Raw genomic sequence first — 10110 nt, forward strand, 5'->3', positions numbered from 1 at the left:
CCACATCTGGGGTGGAGGCAACTGTGGCACAATGGTGTGTATCCCTGGCACAGCCCGTTCCTGTGGGAGAAATGGACAGTGGTGCAGGTGCTCCCATTACATGTGCAAATGGCCACGCTGCTCTCTGAGGGATGTTGTTCTCCAGCCTTCCCAAAGGCACACTCAGGTTTCTAGAGTGAATGTTCTGCCTTCCCACTCCTTTCTACTACAGCAGCTTCCTTTATGGCTGCCTGTCAAGTGAGGGACCTAATCCCAAACTGCTCCCCTCTATTACTGGTCTAGCTGAGTGGACTTGTAACACAGTCCAAAGCAGCCCCCCAATTCAGGAGAGCACCTAAGAAAGCAGGTACTTTAACTTTAAGCACATGCTTAAGTGCTTTCCTGTACTAGAACCTCTACGTGGAATTGCTAATATATCTCAACAAAAGACAATCCCAGATCCCTGCATAGGCCAGGCAGTTCTAGTCAATGATTGCCAGAAGTCAAACCTTCAGGTTCAGGGTGTACATTTCCCTCTTGGTAGCCAACAAGCAAACTAGTTCCCCAGGAAAGATAGTGAAATGTATCTGTGTTTTCTGTTCATTGTAGCACACTGCTGCTTGCTCTGAAGTGGCTACAAGATGTGTGATCCAAACTAAACACTATAGGTCTAGGTGGAATGAGCTAGCATCCAGACATGGGTAGGATTCAGTTTTAGCCATGACTTTATAGTGTTTTCCATCTCTCATCGATTTTAAATTCAGTATGTCGATGAATCTTTTAACCCTGCTAAAAAGTTCTCTTCAAATGGATCTTGTTTTCTTAAATAGCCCGAGCATCCCTCCTTTCCCTTTCCCCTCCCTGCCACAAAAAAGGGTCTGGTAAAAGTTTTAACACCATATTGCTCTCAGGTACATTTTTTAAAAGTATGGTATCTGGTGTTCTACAGTTAGGTGTGGGGCTGAAAGAAGGGGAAGGAGGAGCTCTATATCTCTCTGGACATATTGAAAGATAGGCTTCAGAACATCAAGCTCCATGTGTCAAAATGGCAACAATTAGGCAAGATGAGACACCACGTGAGTAGCCTCTGCTCTTTAAAGTCTGAGCCTATGAGTGGATGATCCTCAACTCTTAACAGTAGTAAACAAAAGCTATAATTTACATACACACAGCGGTTTAACACAAAAAGAGGAAGAAGTCCAAATGCTTTTCAATGGGTCTATACCAGACTGGGCATAGCTGGCATTTCTCTCGTAACTCTTAACAAAGTAGTGCATCATATAGCTCCAGTAGGTTGTTTAGTGGTACTGTGCGCTTGTGTAGAGAAGTCTAGGGGCTATGGAGCTTCTTATTTGGTCTCTGGTTTGTCTTATAACAGTGGTATAATTGACTCCCATGCCGTAAGGCACTTCTCATAGTATTGGATGTTTTTATCGGCCATTTCCATAAGCAGCTGCCTAAATCTTGGCGCTTGTTGTTCTGCCATCTCTCCATGTCGACTTTCAGGGCAGCATTGAAGCATTCCACTCGGTCCTGACATTTTTCAACATCTGCCGGCACCTTGAGGTGGTCTTCTTTATTCAAGGCTTGATTCCTCACCTCTGATGAGCAGAACTGATCAGGGAAAAAACCAAAACAACCCCACACTCTTGGTCCCAGTCATCGTAGAACCTACACAAGCCAACAGTGCCAGTGAGGTCAATGGAACTCCTCAAGGAAAGGACAGCAGAATGTGGTGCATAATGCTATTCAGCTGAATATTTCCAAGTCCTTTACAAAAATGGGTAAGCATTATAGTGACCAGGTATCTGAGGTATAGAGAGAGGAAGTGATTTGCCCAAGGCCTCATGGCAAGTCAGTGGTAGAGAGGGAAATAGAACCCAGGTCGCTTGATCCTCAGGTCTAGTTTACTGTAGAAATGGTCTGCCGGTATAGATATATCAACAAACCCTCCTAGTGCAGACACAGCTTATACCCTCAAAAAAAGCTTTCGTTCCCTGAATGAAATAATCTATACTAGCAAGAGTATATACTTGCAGGTATAAGTTTTTATACAGTAGGGCTTTTGTCAGTATAGAAGTTTAAATTAAAGTCACACCACTAATCAACATTACTATGCCAGAAACAGTTTTCTACTGTAGACCTGGCCTCAGACCAATGCTCAAGTCCACTAGACCAGACTATCTCAAAGTACATGTGATCTATTTTGATTTTTACTATGCTAGGAGAAAAAAGACCCTCTTGCACCATTAAGTATAAGAAGTCTTCTCTTCAGATTAGAGCAGCTTTTTTGGACTGTTTCAATTATGCTTCTAAATCAACTGCTTCACACATTATGAAATAATCAACTTTTCTGTGAGATTTTCTTTGATTTGCATTTTAATATGCTCATCAACGTAATGGGGACTGGGCAGGGGAGGGAACCACATTCCCGAGAAATAGGACAATAAGAATACTCAGTGTCAAATATAGTGCTCTACTTTCATAATGCAAAAACCCTTTAAATACTAGGTTCTCAGTCATCCAGTGAGTAAACATTCATTCTCACAGCCCTTTCCACCCACCTTTAATGTCAATCAAACACTCAGAGTTTTCTGGCATTGTCACCAAACCAACCAACCCAACCATCAATGGCAGCCTGAAATAGCTACCTTCAGAGCAGAGCATACACTGCTAAGTGAACAGCAATTACAAAGCAATCAGCAAGGTTCATTTCTACTCGTTTGGGGGTGGGAAAGCAATTATTTACAAAAAGTACAGGTTGTTCTTAATACTTATTTCATTTTAAATGGTTAACATGGTTTTAATGGAGTTGCCTTAGCTTTTTGGATGCTACTGTCTAACATACTGAGTGTCAGTTATTTCCACCACTCCTTCCTGCCAAGACTCTTGTATACATAGTTGGGTTTTTTTGTTGGTTTTTTTACACAGTGGTTCTACAAGCCCACTGCTCTAATCTTCTGAGCACTGTGCAATTCCTTGCTGTGAAACAATCCCTGCTTCTAGGAACTGCATTAAAAGCTGACTTTCAGATTTAAGCTCTACCAAACAAGGGTACTTGGCTAGCATTCTTCCAAATTTCCCTTTTCTACTGTTGAGCTACCAGCTTTCTTTCCTGCTTGATCCCACAGTGAAACTATAATTAAGTTCTTAAAACAGCATAATCTGTTGCTGTGGAACCTGTGATAAATCCTTGCCATTATATCATTATAATAATACTTTGTACTGTTCAACTAAAGATCTCAAGTCACTGTACATGCACTGATTAACTGAGCCTCACTACATAGGTCACTGTTATGGTAATACCCATTTAACAGGTGAGGAAGCCAGCGTTACAGAGGAGTTAAGGGAGTTGCCTGTGTCACATAATGAAACAGTGGCAAAGTCAGGAAGATAACCAAGGGATTCTGACTCCCAACCTCTTACTTTCATAGAAGATTAGGGTTGGAACTGACCACAGGAGGAATCCAGTCCAACTCCCTGCTCAAAGCAGGACCAACCCCAACTAAATCATACTTTAAGCACTAGATCAGTCTAATTTCAGAATTATGACTGGCTCTGTGCAGCTATTCACAGTAACACTTGTGACATCTTTGCAGAATTTCACTTCAGGAATTTTGTTGCCTCAAGCATGACTAACATGCAACTCACTCTGTAAACAAGAAGTTAGGAAGCAAACAATCTTGTGCTGGTGGTAGGGCGAGGGCTTGAAAAGGTGAATTTTCACAAACATTTGTTTGCTTCCACCAACAGAACTGGGAGGGTGGCCATCACAGAACATTTCTGTTGATGCAACATGAGACAAGAGGAGAGGGGTAGTTTAGGTACCCACCCCCCGGGAGAAAAGGAAGGGGGAGACAGAATTTAGCAACCCTTTTGACCGCTCCCTCCCCTACACACACACTTGACACATTTATGGTGAAAGATAGAAGAGCAGCAAGGAAATGAGCAGCAAGGAGAAAGAGGCTTCCACCACCGAAGCAGGTGATGATGGAGGAGGTAGTCAGAATACATTATATGCTGTAAGCAAGACAGCTGCTTGTGTTCTAAACATCAGATTTCAATACTTGCATGCTTTGGTACCACATCCTGGCAGAGTCATCTCAGTCCTTCACCCTTCTCAAGTTCACTGCATCTAGGTCTTTTGAAGGTGATCTTAAAAAACGTTTGTTTGCTCTGAATGGGAATTAATGATCTTACAGCTCTTTTCATTATATGAAAAGAGGTTTGCCCCTAATGTCCTCAGCCAGAACTTCTCCTTCCCTTGCCCTTATTTGGTGCACTGTATGCCAGTGTGTTGTTTAAATGCCATTCTCCACCCCAGAGGTGGTTATATTTCTGGCAGTGTAGGCATGACACTGGGACAAAATTGTCCAAAAAAATATATAAATAAAAATGACTTCCTTTAACAGAGACATAACTAACCAGGCATGAAAGGAGCTTTTAGTGAGCTAAGAACAGAAATGGAGGGCAAGACAGCAGATGGGAAAGTGGGGTCTCTCTTCTAGCTCCCAAAGGAATACCACCACCAAGTTCAGAAGCCTTTACATATCTGTTAGCAATGCCCCTGAGGCAGAAAGGGAGTGACTCCAATATTACTGTATGACTCAGCCTGGAGGAGTAACAACTGTTTTTAATCTCTCCCACTCACCTACAAGGCTAATCTCACACACTGTCAATGCTATTCCATTGCAGCAATGTCATATCCTTCACAGGCTAGAGATGCACATTGCAACGTACAATGCATGTCCTAGAAAGAATAGCTTGACTTGGTTCCAATATATTACATGAGGGACAAATAATTCTGTATTATCTCTTCTAATTAACATATTAAAATATTAAACATGTGCTATAAATCTGTAGCCAAAACAACATTCCAATTGAAGAGTCATGCTTGGAGAGTTTTCATGATCAGATTCTATAATTTGGGATGAAGAAATCAAGCACAATAATTTCCTATCCTCAGTATGTCCTAAATTCCATTATTATTTTACTTATAATAGGGTTAGTGACAAACTCTGGTTGTTTAATTTGTAAGCAGAGCACAGCATTAGCCTCCCTGTGTGTGCAGTGCTAATCCATTGCATTGCTTTTACTCTTAATCAGAAACAGAGAGAATTAACAAATCAGGATGTTAATGGTGTTTTCCCTCCCAATGAAGGAAAACAATGTACTTTTAAGGGCAAGGAGGGGAATATTCAGATCCATAATAGATTTCCAGAATATTTTCTGCTGATACTAGGCTCTACGTGGTCATCCAGGTCCAGATTTTAATTGTATGTAGGCACTTAAAGATGTAATCAGCATCTAAGGGGATTTTTTTCCCCAAACACACCTGACCAGGTTAGGCATCTCACTCATTTAAATCAATAGTATTTAGACGTCTAAGCCACTTAGGTTCTTTTGAAAATCTCACTAAACCCCCTATATGCATCTTTAGGCATCTAAATACCTTTGAAAATCTGTCTTCACCATCACTCCGCTCCCTGCCGCCCAGCAAGGTCTGCTGCTATAAATGGGCATCTTCCTAACCCTAGCCCTGTGCACTCTGGTTAACTCTTGGACTCACATTACAAAGCAGAAGTGGGAGCAGCATATTCCAGTTAAAGCCAGTGGGGCTGAGGAAAAGAACAGGATAGTATGGCTATGTTCCCCTGAAATACTTTATCAGGGAATATTTTAAGCTTTGGGGACAGAGAGAGCCAACATGGCTGCACCCCAACATTGGTAGGCTGGTGTTGGTGAACAGGCTAACAGGTCACTCTTCAAACAGTCCTGAGCCTTCCCCAAAAGATCCAAGAAGGGGAGGAAGGATGGTCTTATGGTTAAAGCACTGAGCTGGAACTCTGGAGAGCTGGGTCCATTTCCCAGCTGTGCCCCAGACTCCCCATGTGACTTAAGTTAAGTCACTGAGGGCCAGATTTCTGGAAGAGTTCAGCTCCCATTTATGGCCAGATGTTCAGAATTGCTCAGCACCCAGAAAAATGGGAGCTGCTGTGCACTTCTGAAAGTCTGGCCATTCATCTCCCTGTGCCCTGTCTATAACATGGGTAGAGCAATGCCTCCTTTCTCCCAGCCTTTACCTGTCCATGTTGTCTCGTTAGATTGCAAGCTTTTGGGGACACATATGGCTTCTTACTTCATGTGCGTACAGCACCTAGCACATTGGGGCCCGATCTCTATGAGGTCTCTAGGTGCTAGCTTAATACAAGCAAACAGCAAAACAAACATGTGGCGATGTGCTAGACAGGTTCCGAGCAGTCCCTTGTTAAAGTTCTGCTGCCAAACTGTAGGGAAGGTTGAGATAGTTCCCTGTGTCTGTCGGAGTCCTTCTCTTTTGTATGCTGCTAAATTCTCACTAAAACAGGAGTTGTCTGTTCAACATAGGACAGCTGGTGCCAAATGGCAAGTATTTTCTATATATTTTAGGGGGGGCGGGGCCCACTCTGCACACACCCTTAGGGCAGCCATACAGCGCTCTTTGCTTCCTGTTTGTCCCTTTTTGCTCCTTATATTCCTTCCCATCTTGAATGCCACATCCATTTCAACACCTGAAAACACACATCCATCTACCTCCTCAATAACCCAGCACCATATCCTCTTACTAGTTTTTAAGCACAGCTTCCAGTGTCAGCAATGAGGAGTTCTGCTAAAAACTGAGAACCCCAAATTAAGTTAATCATCATCAGCTTCAATCATTTTTTAAAAAAATATTTACGTCAACCAGAGTCACCCTGCTGGTGAAAGCCAAAAGGATGGGGTGGGGGAAGAAAGAATCACATGCCAAACCAATAGCTCCAGTAGCTTATTGTATTCCTCAGTTTAAGTATGGTGGCATTACTCCCTGGGACATCTTTATCTGTAAATTAATGAACAAGTCAATTAATTATAAAGTTTCAGTAAACTACCTAAATTAAATTTGACTTGTATAGCAGAGAAGACTGTCAGATGAAATGATGAGGATTTATGTTAGATACTCACTTGAAAGAGTTGATTTTCAGGGATAGGTGTGCCAGGTTGTTCATTACTCTTTTATTAGTATTCCACTCAGCACTCTGGTTTGCAAGTGATGCAAACATTTTCAGAGCTTGCATTTTCTGAGTAAAAAACTCCAAAATTCTGTTCTAAAAATTTATGAGGCTGAGCATCACATTACTTTTTAAGCCACAATATGCAATGAGTCAAACTTTTAAAGCATTTTTTAAAAGTATTATGCATTGTATTTCATTTCATCCCCACTTCTCACTTAGTTCATGAAATATAATTTTCAAAGCATGCATTTTTTCCCCTTCAGCAAATATTCACCCATTAAAGTCTACAGTCTAACTGTGGACTAAAGTTCCACAGTCTAACTTCTTATCAATTCAGGTATCACTGGAAATAAATACTCAGCACTTTTCCCATCCATAGATCTAAGGCCTCAATCCTGCATCACTTATGCACATGCTTAACTTTGCATACGAGAATAGATTTAATTAAAATCAATGGGATTGCAAATGTATATAAAGATAACTAAGGCCCAGATTTTATAAAGGTATTTAGGTGTTGCCATGCTCAGCATTGCCACACCTGATTTAGGAACCTATGTCTCATTCTCCAAAGTGATTTAGGTACTTAGGATATTGATTGTTCATTGGATTTAGGCTCCTAAATCCCTAAATCGCTTTTGAAAATGAGACAGGCATTGTGACACTGAGCATCACAACAACATTTCCTTTAAAAATCTAGACCTAAGTGTAGTGAAGGATAGGGACCTATGTGTTTCAACAAAGGAATGTATGTTACAAATGAGGAAATTGAGGCACACAAAGGTTAACACTGGGATTTTCACAGGATCCTAAAGGATTTAGGTGCTGAATTCCTACTGAAATCCCTAGATCCTGATCTCTCTCTTTTATACAGTATACCTATAACAGCTATCATTCTGACTTGATAGCATTTTACCCTCCCTTTGCACTGGTGCAAATACATACACAAAGAGGAAAGGCAATGAGCCACTGTTATTCTGTTGTTAGGAAAAATATAGTGGGAGAGATTCTTAGCTGGTGTAAACTGGCAGGGCTAAATTGAGCTACATTAATTGAGGATATGACCCATTGCCACTATCAATGCAAGCAAAGGTTTTTCAGCAGGAATGTCAGCAAAAGACACAGACACAGAACTGAAGAGAGGCTCATGGAGACTTGGATATTTGGACATGCTGTGTAGTTACAACAGATGAAGTTGAAACATTTCTCATACACCCTTTTTTCTTGTTAACAAACACTTTAAATAAAGGGTGTGTGTGGGCGTGTGTCTTAATTTTTTGGTTTACTGGGCAACTTGCCTATCTCTTTCTATACTTGTGAAGAGACCTTATTCATTATCTGGGCTATTCCAAGAGAGATGCCCTCAATAGAGCCCATCATCTATGCAATAAAAAGGACACTAGGTACCAACAAATTGGATCTAAATTTAATTTTTTTACCTAGCCTGCAGTTCATTCAAACATCCAGCCCTTGCAGAAAAGTTACTAAACTTAATCTGACCTTCAGTATCTCAAATTTAACAGAGTGCTCAGCTTAATCTTCATCGGGTTTTGCCATTACCTAATTGTGACTAATGGCATGGGATTGTGCTAATTAAATACAGCTTCATGGCTTCGAAACACAGATTCAGAGGTTCCTTTTTTGACAAATGTTTAAGAAGCCTCTACCAACATCTCAGTTCAAACAGATGTCTGCCCTGCCAGCAAAACATGGATTTTAGACTGAGTTTTAGTCTTTGAGTTTGTTTTTTTTTTGAAAGCAGATCACCCCCACATTTTGTGGGGAATTGGGTCAGTCTGTCTTAGGGTTCACTCATAATGCCAGTTCATCCACAGCTACCCTGTAAACACTTTACCCTGACAATCTCCTCAACCCCTGGTATCAGAACACAACCAAATGTGCAGTATTTGTCACCAGTCTCGTACTAGTCACACAATCCTTTTGAAAGTTGAAGGGGACACTCATTAACCTGTAGTTGTTCATTCCATATCGCGTTTGAGGCATTTATACCTACGTTTCCTGTTCTATACTTTTTAAACTGCTATAAATCTTTTGACATTTACCCTGATCATGAGGTCTCTAGGGATGTTTGAACTATTTATTTAAAATATTGATTGCAGTCACTGAATTATTTATAACTCTTTTTGAGAATCACCACCACAGAGATGATAATGCATTAAGTTAGGCTCAGCTCCCTTTATTTCCATATCCAGGTCTACAGCTCCACTGATAACTTAACGGAGCACAGGGATTTGATGTTGTTGTTGTTGTTCACGAAGAAGAATGAGACCTGCAGGAACAAGGTGTCCTTTAACTCCATGCTGCACAGTCACAGCCAGATGAATTGGCTTCTTTTGGACTGTTAGCATTAATTGTGTATGGGTTTCATTTACGGGAAGACCACAAAACAGCTATTTTTTACCTGGCTGCTCCTTCCTAAGGAATTTCATGAAGACTGATTAAAGGGGAAAGGGAAGGGAGAATTTGTTCTTTAGTCTTGATGCTGCTGTCTCACCTCATATTTCTGAGAATGTGTTCAGCCAATCTTTATTTTTCCCTTCACAGTGTAAGTGTATTAGTGATTAGTTCCACAGAAAATTGTATCCTCTTCAAAAGCTATGAAGGTTTCAAATGATTTTGAAATACGAGATTGGAAAATTGATGCTAGGGGAGGGGAGTAGAGTGACCAGACAGCAAGTGTGAAAAATTGGGACAGGAGGTAGGGGGTAATAGGAACCTATATAAGAAAAAGCCCCAAATATCGGGACTGTCCCTATAAAATCAGGACATCTGGTCACCCTAGAGGGGAGAGAATAAGTGTGTATATGATATGTAACGTTTGAATCAATACAGTAAATCAATTGCTCCTTCCATTCCCCGTAGACATTGGCAAAATGCCCATCTGTATGTACAGAGTGCAGCCATGCTTCTTGGACATGCTCCCTGGATAGCCTTGGGAGAACAGCATCCCAACTATTTAACATTTCCATATCCACACAGATATTAAGAGTTATGCATACAAATTTAGCTACCCTAGAGAGCAGCCTTCTACATAGAAGCCTGGAAACCATATGAGAAAGGCTAGGAATCTCACATCTACTAT

Source organism: Chelonoidis abingdonii, chromosome 22, assembly GCF_003597395.2.
Source record: "Chelonoidis abingdonii isolate Lonesome George chromosome 22, CheloAbing_2.0, whole genome shotgun sequence".
Classification (NCBI taxonomy): domain Eukaryota; kingdom Metazoa; phylum Chordata; order Testudines; family Testudinidae; genus Chelonoidis; species Chelonoidis abingdonii.